At 35.7% G+C, this 12,956-nt stretch overlaps 1 protein-coding gene across 35 annotated transcripts in view; it reads left to right on the forward strand.

Annotated features, from left to right (window-relative positions):
- The first annotated feature begins 536 nt into the window (after positions 1-536).
- Positions 537-12,956, forward strand: part of LOC111004946 (glutamate receptor 2.8) — a 29,416-nt gene continuing 16,996 nt past the window's right edge. For 19 of the 35 annotated variants that reach the window (XM_088128030.1, XM_088128040.1, XM_088128043.1 and 16 more), the window contains exons 1-16: positions 542-718; positions 827-889; positions 994-1,094; positions 1,480-1,604; positions 1,708-1,757; positions 1,882-2,026; positions 6,993-7,057; positions 7,662-7,752; positions 8,093-8,174; positions 8,618-8,810; positions 8,913-9,483; positions 10,020-10,158; positions 10,289-10,394; positions 10,547-10,623; positions 11,327-11,428; positions 11,517-11,692. The gene's annotated coding sequence lies outside the window, so the exon portion shown is untranslated. Of the gene's footprint in view, positions 719-826; positions 901-993; positions 1,095-1,479; positions 1,605-1,707; positions 1,763-1,881; positions 2,027-6,992; positions 7,058-7,661; positions 7,753-8,092; positions 8,175-8,617; positions 8,811-8,912; positions 9,484-10,019; positions 10,159-10,288; positions 10,395-10,546; positions 10,624-11,326; positions 11,429-11,516; positions 11,693-12,956 lie in introns of all 35 variants that reach the window. The other 16 variants (XM_088128056.1, XM_088128053.1, XM_088128055.1 and 13 more) reach the window with 14 other exon arrangements.

The raw sequence follows: 12,956 nt of genomic DNA on the forward strand, positions 1-12,956 counted from the left end.
GTATGAAGATTTATTGCTTAATATTTTCTTTTATTTGTCTAATGTTTAATGAAAATTTATGAGTTAATAATTTGTTATGAATTATTGATGAGGCAGAGGCAACCTTTTTAGTAAATCTTTCATATAATTTATTTTTAAAATAATTATGAATTTAGTATTATTCTAGAAAAATTGTAACGACAGAGGGTAGAATCAGTCATTTAAAATTAGAATTAGAATTAAAAGAAAATATTATTTTTTTTCCTTTTTATTGCAGAAAGTCTTTTAAAATTAGAAACTAAAATCAAATTTTCAATAAATATTTTGGCGTCTATTAGTCTATGTTTGTCAATTACGCAGTTCTATTTTTTTTCCTTTAATCGTGATGGGCTGGCTTGGGCTTGCAGACTAAAATGGGCTACGGACAGAAAAAGCCCAAAGTTGACCAGGTCAGCGAAACGGTTAAAACTCATTTATAATTTATTTTATTTTATAAATTCTCTGTCTTCGTATTCAACACGCAACCAATTTGGGTTCCCGCCTCTCTTTAACGACAACTATGGCTCAGTCACACTCCCATGGCGGGAACCCAAACCTTCCACAACCTTCTCTTCTTGCATTCAGTGTGATTCCTTCTCCAGATTTCCTATCATCTAATGGCGCACTGTTGTTTTGCATTGCTTTGAATCATCACCGCAAAATTTCCAGAGCCATCAGAGCCTGTGGGCTGCCTGTTGAGGTTAGTTATCTCGGGTTTGTTTTTCAATTCTATTTTATCGGTCACGAAACTGATTAATCCGATTTGTATTTAATCCGTCCGCCAAATATCCGCGATGGGTTTTCCCAGATAATATGTGAATTTAGGGCCGATTAGTCCAGTTCGAAAAATGAAGACAATCAATCCGCCTTGGTGAGAGCAATGTACATGTCGATTTATCTTTTTTGATAAAAGCAGTGTTCGAATTTCTCTTCGCAACCTAACCATATTTTTCTCTTCGATTGTTGGTTGTACAGTGTCCTTACACGCGCTTCTATGGATCGCCTGGTACCAGAAAAACCACCATTTCACTCGCGATTTACCATCAGCTAGGTCAATTGTTACTGTTTTTGAGGCGGTAATAAATTTATGTTTGTTAGTTCAGAAACCCTTTTCAAAAGTCTCTTGGATTCTCTGCGTTGAGGTTTCTCTTGTTTTGAGGAGGTTGCAAAATTTGTTGGATGTTTTAGAATCATTGCTAAGAGATATCTTGGATTGTATGCATTGAGGGGAAGTTAGGTGGGGAATTAGGTTTTTGAATCTAAAAATATTTTATAGCCTCACCATCATGATGATTAAATGCTAGTTATCAGGAGTCGTGAAGGCTTTTGCTTAAAGCATCCATGATTTCTTGTTACACAATGAAACCCTTCAACCTACTTTTATTATTAAAATGTCCAAACATTTGTATTTGAAAGATCTTTTAAGAAGTTTCTATCTGATATATAAAATGTTTTTTGTAGCCCAAAACTTTACGAGTCCAGAGTTTTGGAGTTGAATGTAAATGGTGATTACTGCAAGGTAAATATTGTTTGGACTGAGATCAAAACCTTTTTGGTGTTGCAGTAGGCAATGGCTAGCTTCAATGGTAATTCTATTAATCTTAGTTACTATTTTTATAATATTCCCTTTATTAGTGCAATTTTATTTTTTTTATTATTATTAAATATAGGGTTATCTTTGTTCATTAGTCAAGATAATCATTCTCGATGATGCTGGTTCAATGACTGAAGCTACTCAGGTGTGGTCAGTCTACATATGATCTGTTTTCTTAATTAGAATTACCATGAACTTATGTATAATTAATTTTGTTTTCTTTCATTTTGTTAAGTATAATGAATTTTGTTTCACTTTGTAATTCTTAGTTTGAAGTCCATTTTGGTTGCTTAGCCTCAAGTCGGAGTAGGCGGAGGGACGACTAATATGAAGATTGGTGCTGAACGCGTGGCCGCTCTGTCTATGTCTCGATATCCCATTCCCATCTGAGTGCTTTCCTTTCCCAACTATGAGGTTTGACATTAATTTCATTCCACTAAAACTTTTTTCTTATCCTTCCCTCCTTTTTCGGGTATCAAAGGTGAGGTTGAGGGAGATAGTCGTTCTTTGTATTTGGTGCTTCATGGTCGAAGAGAGGTTGATTTAATCTTGAAATCGTTCAAATGAGTGGCAACTATCGAAAGGCATGTGAACACGGTTCATTTAACTTTCATCCTTTAATGAATCATATAACTGCAATGCGTAGGTGGTATTAGGCTTTGCTGGCATGTTTCAATTCCTTTTTCGTTCTACACGATCTTCTCTATTAGTGCTTCACTTTTACCTACTGTTGGTTGTAATTTTGAATAATCATACAAGGTGACAACCCACATGTATCTGCATCAGCAAATAATAATTACTACTAATTTTAATTACAGGATATTTATCAAAAGAATTTATCAGGTAATATTTAACCTTTTGTGCTAACATTAATTTTTCATCTATCATGGGTCTTCGCTTTATGCTTTTTCCTGAGAACTCTTTGCTTTGCCTTTTTTTTTTTTATTTTTTATTGTTTCTAGTGTCTTTGTAATGAGATTGGTGCTTAGAATTTAACAAGATGAGATTTATTAATAACGTCAAAGTTTTGAATATTTTTGCGTGACGTTTTCTAACTGGAGTTAATATTATTTAGAACACATTTTATTTTAAAATATTTACTCTAAATGATAACAAACAAAATATTCTCTATGTACTAAGCACACAAATATGATTTGTCTGTTCTGAAATTGTTCTATTTGCCTATTCTTATCTTTTTTTGCAATTAGTTATCTGTTAGGCCCCAGTTGTTAATGCTTACACGGGGGAGGGGGAGGGGGCGTACAAAGGGAATTCCTCACCCTTAGTTAGTAGTAGGTACGGAAAGTAGGGGAGAAGAATATATTGTAGGGGAAGGCCTCAGAATTGGGTATGCTTTTTGTTATCGTGGAAGTGGGTGCTAGGTTACCAGGAGAGATTCTCAGCCCTTTCTAATTGTAGTATGAGGCTTTTTCGGTGATACTTATAGCTAATCCATGAGTGCTTATGCTCAAGATGGACAATATCATATGAATGTAGAAATGTTTATCCAAAAAAAGTTGAGGTTGGTCCCTTGTCCATAACCAGTGGTATCAGAGTCATACCCCTAACTAGATGGACTATGTGGGTAAAATTCTCTGGTGCCAAACAAAATGGTTGGCGTTGGCACATTCGTGGTTAAGGTATCAGACCAGTGGTATGCTCATGCGAAGAGGACTTGCATTTCCATTGGCTAGATAAGGGGAAATTCATTGGTACATAAGTGATGGACAACATCTTCATTAGTACGAGACTTTTTGGGTGATACCTATAGCTAATCCATAAGTGCTTATGTGCAAATGGACAATATCATACGAACGTAGAGATGTTGAGGGTGGTCCCTTGTCCCTAACTTGTGATATCAGAGTCAACCCATAACTTAGCCATGTGGGTAAAAAACTCTGGTGCCAAAGGCGGGCGTCAATACATCCGTGATTAAGGTATTAGACCGGTGAAGAGGACTTACATTTCCATTGACTATATAAGGGGAAGTTCATTAGTGCATAAGTTAGGGAAAACATCTGCATTAGTATGAGGCTATTTGGGTGATACCTTTAGGGGTACAAAGGGAATTCCTCACCCTTAGTTAGGGGTAGGTACGGGAAGTAGGGGAGAGGAATATATTGTAGGGGGAAGCCTCAGGATTTGGTATACTTTTTTTTATCGCGGAAGTGGGTGCTAGGTTAGCAAGAGAGATTCCTAGACCTCTCTAATTGCCGGACCTTGGTACATCAAGGTATCAGATTGATGGTATGCTCATGCGAAGAGGAATTGCATCTTCATTGGCTATATAAGGGAAAATTCATTGGTACATAACTGAGGGATAACATCTCCATTAGTATGAGGCTTTTTGGGTGATACCTATAGCTAATCCATGAGTGCTTATGCACAAGATGGACAATATCATACGAATATAAAGATGTTGAGGGTGGTCTCTTGTCCCTGACTAGTGGTATCAGAGTCATAACCCTAACTTAACCATGTAGAAAAATCCTCTGAGGCCAAACAAAATGGCGGGTGCTAGTACATATGTGGTTAAGGTATCAGACCGGTGGTATGCTTATGCAAAGAGGACTTGCATTTCAACTGGCTATACAAGGGAAAATTTGTTGGTGCATAAGTATGGGATAATATCTCCATTAGTATAAGACTTTTTGGGTGATACCTATAGCTAATCCATTAGTATAAGACTTGCATTTCCATTGACTATATAAGGGGAAGTTCATTAGTGCATAAGTTAGGGAAAACATCTGCATTAGTATGAGGCTATTTGGGTGATACCTTTAGGGGTACAAAGGGAATTCCTCAACCTTAGTTAGGGGTAGGTACTGGAAGTAGGGGAGAGGAATATATTGTAGGGGGAAGCCTCAGGATTTGGTATACTTTTTGTTATCGCGGAAGTGGGTGCTAGGTTAGCAACAGAGATTCCTAGACCTCTCTAATTGCCGGACCTTGGTACATCAAGGTATCAGATTGATGGCATGCTCATGCGAAGAGGAATTGCATCTCCATTGGCTATATAAGGGAAAATTCATTGGTACATAAGTGAGGGATAACATCTCCATTAGTATGAGGCTTTTTGGGTGATACCTATAGCTAATCCATGATTGCTTATGCACAAGATGGACAATATCATACGAATATAAAGATGTTGAGGGTGGTCCCTTGTCCCTGACTAGTGGTATCAGAGTCATAACCCTAACTTAGCCATGTGGAAAAATCCTCTGAGGCCAAACAAAATGGCGGGTGTTAGTACATATGTGGTTAAGGTATCAGACCGGTGGTATGCTTATGCAAAGAGGACTTGCATTTCAACTAGTTATACAAGGGAAAATTTGTTGGTGCATAAGTATGGGATAATATCTCCATTAGTATAAGGCTTTTTGGGTGATACCTATAGCTAATCCATGAGTGCTTGTGCGCAAGATGGACAATATCATACGAATGTAGAGATGTTGATGGTGGTCATTTGTCCTTAACTAGTGGTATCAGAGTCAGACCCTTAATTAGTTGGACTATGTGGGTAAAATCATTTGGTGCCAAAGAAAATGGTTGGCGTTGGCACATATATGGTTAAGGTATTAGACCAGTGGTACACTCATGCGAAGAGGACTTGCATCTCCATTTGGCTAGATAATGAGAATGTAGAGATGTTGAGGGTGGTCCCTTGTCCCTAACTTGTGGTAACAGAGTCATACCCATAACTTAGCCATCTGTGTAAAAAACTCTGGTGCCAAACAGAACGACGAGCGTCAATACATCCGTGATTAAGGTATTAGACCGGTGGTATGCTCATGGAAAGAGGACTTCCATTTCCATTGGCTATATAAGGGGAAGTTCGTTAGTGCATAAGTGAAGGACAACATCTGCATTCGTACGAGGCTATTTGGGTGATACCTATAGCTAATCCATGAGTGCTTATATGCGATATGGGGAATATCATACGAATGTAGAGATGTTGAGGGTGGTTCCTTGTCCCTAACTAATTGTATCAGAGTCATACCCCTAACTTATCCATGTGGGCAAAATCCTCTAGTGACAAACCAAATGGCGGGCATCCGTTGTTTATGTAATAGATTTTTGATAAAGTTGGTCGTTAATGCCAAAATGCTGATCGAGGAGGGACATCACTGAGCCTTACAAATTCCTAGGAAATTGTTTGGAACTTAATTTCCACTAAACATTTGTTGTTATTCTATTCCGTTTTCCTTTGGATGGTAAATATTTTCAGACTGGTTGTGGGTGTAAATTTAGTTATGGAGCAACTCAACTCAATTACAACTATCATTTGGACGGGCGGCTATTTTTTTTATTTCGCAATTTGTAGTTCATAATTTTTGATTATGTAGTAGCTGCTTCTAGCATTGAAATTTTTTCTTATTGAGTTACTCGATATGATCCGGATCATGTCTTTGGTTGGCTTAGATTCAGCATGCGTCACCAAAATAGGGAAGGAGGACTAATCCGAAGGGAGTGTGTAGAATGAGAAAAAGATAGGTGGCGGGGGGGGGGTTGGTTTTTCTTTAGAATTTGAATATTAAAACCAAAAGCGGATAGTGTTTTGATTTTGCGTGGCCAAGCAGAAAAGAGTAAAAAGAAAACTTGGATCATCAAGTATCCGACTAGAGGAGTATGGTTTTTCTTTAGAATTTCATTATTAAAACCAAAAGTGGTTGTAGCAAAAGAAATCTTGGATCATCAAGTATCCTAATTTTGATTGACACATGTTTCATAAACTGCATTTCATTCCCGCATGTTAGAAAATTCAAGTTCTGACTTTCGAAAGAGCTGTGCCGCACACCCACGCATGATTCATTGTGCATGATTTTTCCAACTTCAAATGAAAGCTACCTTTCCCTACCATTCATTGGCCTTTGATATGACTAAACCATAAAATCTCCATCTCTCTCTCTTAGCTTGAAAAGAGCAAAAGAAAGCTTGGATCATCAAGTATACCAGCTTTAATGTATGTTCCATAAACTGCATTCATTCCCAGGTGTTCAAAGTTCAAGTTCCAACTTCCGAAAGAGCTGAGTCCCACACCCCCACACATCATTCGTTATTATACATGATTTCCCATCTTTCCTAGGTTCAAATGAAAGCTGTCTTTCCCTTCCATTCATTAGGCTTTGATATAACCAGACCATCAAATCTTCATCTCTTTCTTTCTTACCTAAAAAGAGAACGGTAAAAGGTTGTCATATACCTTAAAAAGCTCTAAGCGTGATTTGAATGAGAACCTGGTTTGTTTTTAGAAAATAAATTTCAACAGTACTAGTAAAAACTGATCCACCTACACCTACATTTGAATAAGTTAGGATAGAATGAGTACGTAAGTTATTGTTTCCTCTATGATGGTAAATCTCGTGTTGATTTTTGGCAGGAGATAATTCGAGTTCAATTTTTAGAATGATGGAAACTGTGTCCAACCCATGATCGATTGAAAAGGTATTCTTTCTCACTCTTTCTACCTTTCTTGATTTTGCCAATGGTTGGTTATATGTATAAATTATCTTGGTTTTTTCCTTTTTTTTTTGTTGAAACGAAGCAAAAAGACTAATCCATTGAAGTAAAGAAATTATAAAAGGCTAAAGGGAGTTATGAAAAGCCCTCTCAATTAGCACATATATGACTAAGAGACAAGTTACAAATTAAAAGGAATTTTCTTTTGTTCCCGCTGTTCTGTGGTTTCCCTCTAGCCAAAGGTTTTACAGGAAGCTTCTGATCATATTCAACCAAAGACATCTTGCTTGTTTTTTAAAAGGGTGAGCTGCCAGCATGGTTTTCACTTTCAGATTCATGACAATGCTTTTGTAAGGAGGGCACATGTAGGGGAAGAGAACATGGGTAGTTTTTTTTTTCTTATTATTTTTTATTTATTTATCATTTTACGTTCTCTTTGTTTCTTTTTTTAAGGAGGGCACAAATAGTTTCTTGCTGCTCCCTATGATAGAAAGGACACCATTGCTTGCCTTTGAAACACACTTGGTTCACTTACCTTTGAAACTTTAGCTGTTATTAATATTAATGGAGCATATACTGCTAATTGCAGAAGCAAAATCGTCCCGAATCAATTATGACATTGGTTGGACACCATTGCTTATAGTAACGCTGGACCAATGCAGTCTTTCTGTTTGATAAAGGTAAGGGATATTTATGTGCGCAGTATTTTTGTTTGATGTGCCTCTTTCGGATTCCATGATCACTTAATATCGTATGAATATCTCGTTTGATATGAATTTTGAATGTTCAATGATTTTCTGGTAGGTTGTATATAATAAGCAATTGACGGTAGGAATGACTTGCTTTCTTATTAATAACTCTAACACATGATAGTTGTTACAACAAAGTGGATGCTTGAACAAAAAAAAAGGGTAAAAGGGGTGGTTCATGCTTCATTCCACCAGATTAGTCGTAAAGGCAGATATCTTTATTATTTTTTATTTTTATATTTAATGTTGTTCTAAAATTAGGTAACTCTAGACTATTTCAGGACATTCAAGCACGTGAGTGCAAGTGGTTGGTTCTGTAGCACTGTTGATCAGAATATGCTCTCCGAACGTAGGTATAGACTCTGAATTATTGACTTCCTTCGTAGATTTTACTCTATCACTTGATATTTTAATATCGTATAAATTTGTTTGTTGTTTTGATTGCAACCAATTCATAAAAAAGAATCTATTAAGATATTTTAAAATTAAATCGTATTAAAAATATATTAAATTTAAAGAATTACGTAATTGTAAAAAATATATATTTTTCATTTAAAAAAAATAATTACTAGACTAGTGCAACAACGATCGATAATCTTCCATATTATTAACGCTGGATAATTATTATTGGCGGCTTATTAATACATGTGAGAAGATTAAATTTAACTTTAACTAAGTTGCGTGTAAAACGTAAATTTGGCTCGGTAAAATTTCTGTCTTCTATATATATATAAATAACCGGCTCCTCCACTCACTCTTAACTCTGTTGTTCCAATAATCTCCTCATTGTTTTCAGGAAATGACAAAGAAAGTTTTACACGGACCCAAACTGGCTTGGGCTTGCAGACTCAAATGGGCCACGGACAGAAAAAGCCCAAAATTGACCAGGTCAACGAAATGCAGTTGTATTTTTCTTTTTTAATTGCGATCGGCTTGGTTGGGCTTGCAGACAAATGGGCCACGGACAGAAAAAGCCCAAATTTGACCAGGTCAGCGTAACGTTTGAAACTCAATTAAATTAATTCATTTTATTTTATAAATTCTGTGTTTTCGTATTCACCACGCGAACTTTTTTGCCGTTGTATTCACAGACCCTCCCATCTCTGTTCGTCAATCCGCTTACTACGACAGTCCCACAGATTTCACTCTCCGAACGTCAATCAGTTTACTACGTCTCAGTTCCAACGTCTCTCTTCGTTCCTCATGTCTCTTTCTTCGAAACCCCAAACCCCAAATCCTCATGTCTCTTTCGTTTACTACGTCTCAGATCATGTCTCTTGATCACATCCCTCCGAAACCCCAAACCCCAATTCACTCCCCCCTACAATCTTTTCCTGCTTCTCTCATAATACTGGAGCGGCCATTATCTCCTATCTAAAGTTTTCCGCTCCGAAGATGTTGACGGGCTGTGGAGACATTCGATTCCACCCCAATTTCCGTGGCATAGCTGCCATCCTGACATTGTTCGATAGAAGAGGTTAGTTTCTGTCCTCGATTACAGATTTTGATGACTCAGTTTGTTCTTTTTATTTCATCTGAGAAAACAAGATTCTTATTATTGCTTGGGTTTTTGTGAGCTCTGTGAATTTGGGTATTGGAGTCTCTGTGGAATGGATTGGTGCCACATGAAGGTATCAATGCCTCTGACTTGCTGCTGCGCTGGTTTGTAAATTTTAAAAAATTGTGGCTGATTTGTAAATTTTACGATTTTAAGTTTAACGTCTGTAATAATCTTCTTATCATTAATTTTATGGAATGAAACAACAACAATAAAATAATTTTCTGTGTTTTATCCTCCTTTAACCTACCTAACTTTTTTTTTCAAATTTTCTCTCTTTGTCTCTTCTTATCTCTCAAAATGTTCTCACTCTAGAATCTTATTTCTAAATTCTCCCAGTAATTTTTTCTCCCCAAATCTTCTCGCTTTAGATTTTTTTTTTCATCTCTTGAAGTTTTTCCTTCTAACTTCGAACTTTTCATTGATCTGTATTATGAACTTATATCTCTATAACGTTGCCTACTTATATTTGTGTTGTGATATCTTCCTCATGCTTGAATTAACATTATTGAGTATTGTCATAACCTATAATTTAAAATTTTCAAATGGGATGACAACCTCCCTAAAATTAGAAAAGGTTTCATGCACTAGAACAATATATAAGTGCTGAAAATTATGTAACGTGCGGGTATGTTGCCAGGCAGGTTCTATTGGATGTGGCTTGTATTACAAGCATTATAAATCTATTGAAGTGTGGGCATGGTCTAGTCTAGTACAGTCAGAATCCTTTCTCCTTATGTCTTCAAGGGACAAACCTTCTCCACTTTGACTTATAGGAGGTAGGCATCTTTGTCTTATGTGTCTTTTGTTCATACATTTTGGAGGTGGACAGTTTTTTTTCAAACTTGTAATAATGAAGGATGTTATGATATGATTTGATGATCATTGTGTCTTTCTTAATTTGGGCAGGTTCTATTGGATGTGGCATGTATTACCAGCATTATAAATCTATTGAAGTGTTGGCAATTGGCATGATCTAGTGGGAGGAAGATTCTCCACTTTTGACGTATAGTAGGTAGACATCTTTATCTTCCCCTCTTATGTGTCTTTTTTTGTTCATACATTTTGGAGGTGGAAACTTCCTTTTTCTTAAAAAAAAAAAAAACTTGAAACACTGGATGATGTTATGATATGATTAGATGATCATTGTGGCTTTTATTAATTTAGTTTTTCGGTGGAGTAGTGCCTCGTGATAATGAAGATCGTGAAAGGCAGACGTTGGCTTCTATACGGATCCAAAAATAGTAATACTTTCAATTATGTTTACAACATGCTGAAACTAGATCATTGAAGAATGACCAACAAAACTATATATTTCGCCTGTGAAAAAACTATTTACAATGCTAATAAAACTTCTATCAAATAATTGCTAATTATATAATTATGTGTTTATATTGTATACATCATTTTTAAACTTCCTCTATGATTGTATGCATATTTTTCAATTATCTCCCTATCTGGTGGAGACATGATTCAAAATGGTTAATACATAAAAGGTATAATTGAAACTAAATTAAAAATCTGATACAAAATAAAGTTAAAAATTTTAACAATTATTTATAGATATTTAGAATGACACACAAATGTTTTTTTAATACCTACGTCTTGAATTATTTCGAACTCTAATGAAACATTTCTTTTTCATAGCATAGAATATCAGTTCTGTTTTTTCTTTAAATATGTTAACTTTTTATAAAAGTAAAACTAGTTAATTAAATTTATCAAACATAATTTTATTTTTATTAGAAAATTATAATTTAAATTGTTTATTTATAACTCTTTGCCTTTGCATAATTTATAAATAGAAAAGAAGAAACTAATATTTACTCAATCTACGTCTGCAAAAGTTATATTCTCAGATTTATTTCCCATGCATATGATGCAGGTGAGGTATCTTCTTTTAAGTTCCGTTCTAAAATTTAGTTGACTGTTCACTTTGCTCTACAGGACATTGTGCTCTGAGAAAACAATCTCTATTGTTAGTAGCAGTAAGTTCCGGGAAGAGTATCATTGTCTCCCTTATTCAAAGTTTCTACAACCACATTTCAAGTAAATAATAGCTGCATAACAACATTTGTATTTGTTACATGTTCGATTAAGAGGCAAACTTCGTTCTTAATCTTGATTAAATGTGCAGAATGTTCTAACGAAGTTGAGATGATTAAGGTAGCAGATAGGGCTGGGAGCCATGAACCTTCACTTTTTCCAAAGACCATCTAGAAAAAATATTCTTTTGGTCGCTTGCCAGTTATGGTGGAGGAAAGCTTCTTGACTTGCCAATTCTCTCTGAAGGTTGCAGCATGTGGCAGTCAGGTTAGATATCATCATTCATCTCATTGCTTCTCTTTTAGGTGTTCTTTTTATCTGAATTATCTATAATACTAGTTTCTTGGTAGCCTGATTTAATAGGTATTTGATTATTTTCCTTCATTCCCGTTCAACAATTTTAATTTTTTTTAAACTCATTTTGTTTTTTGATTTAATTTTTTTTAAGAGTTTGAAGTTTGTTATTTTTCATTTTAATTATTATAAAACCATAGTCTCCTCTTTCGTTACTTTGCAGTCCTGGCTTGTTAAATTTTTGTTGAATTATTTTAATTAATATTTCTCATAGTTTTTGTTTAATTTTATATTCCTACCTTTATCCTTTCTTTTTATGAATAAAAATCATGTTTCTTATTATTTTGTCTTGAACATTTTCATAAAATATTAGTCGCTTTCTTACCAACGTCGCTTCGATGACAAGTGGTAACAGAGTCATACTTTAAATTAGCCATGTGAGTAGAGTTCTCTAGTGTCGAACAAAGTGGCAAGACTAAGGAAATTTGTGATTAAGCTATATGGTAGGTGGTATGCTTTGGTGAATAGGACTTGCACTTGGTTAAAGTTGGTGTGCTCATAATAAAATTTGAATGGACGACTATTGTAGGTGAGGCTCGGTGGTACTTTTTTTGAGAGGAGAATATTTGGGAATACGATCAAAGTCCCAAATTGGCTAGATAAGAGGAAGTTTATGGGTTCATAAGTCAGGGTTTTAACATCTTCATTAGTATTTGAAGCCTTTTTGGTTCTTACCAGTAGCAAATTCATGTGTACTTATGCACAAGATAGACCTTATCATATGAATTTAGAGATGTCGAGGGTGGTCCCTTCTCCCTAACTAGTGGTATCAGAGTTGTACACCTAAGTTACCATTGTAGGTAAAATCCTCTAGTGCAAAACAGAATTGCAGGCCTTGGTAAAACCATGGTGAAACTATTAGACAGGTGGTATGCTCCGGGGAAGCAGACTTGTATTTGGTTAAAGGTGATGTGCACATAATAAAAAACATGGATGAATTACTAGAAGAGGAGAGGTTTGGCGGTACTTGGAAAGAGAGGGGAATGCGATTGAAGTCCTACATTAGGTAAGGGGAAGTTCACAAGTATAAAATTTGGGGACAATTTCTCTACTCGTATGAGGCTTTTTGGGTGGTACCAATGCAAATCCACGAGGGCGCATGCTCAAAATGGAAAATATCATACAAATGTAGAGATGTCGAGGGTGGTTCCTTGTCTCTAACAAGTGGTATCAGAAT

Source organism: Momordica charantia (genome assembly GCF_013281855.1).
Source record: "Momordica charantia cultivar OHB3-1 chromosome 8 unlocalized genomic scaffold, Mcharantia_2.0 BLBB01000008.1, whole genome shotgun sequence".
In the NCBI taxonomy this organism is placed as follows: Eukaryota; Viridiplantae; Streptophyta; class Magnoliopsida; order Cucurbitales; family Cucurbitaceae; genus Momordica; species Momordica charantia.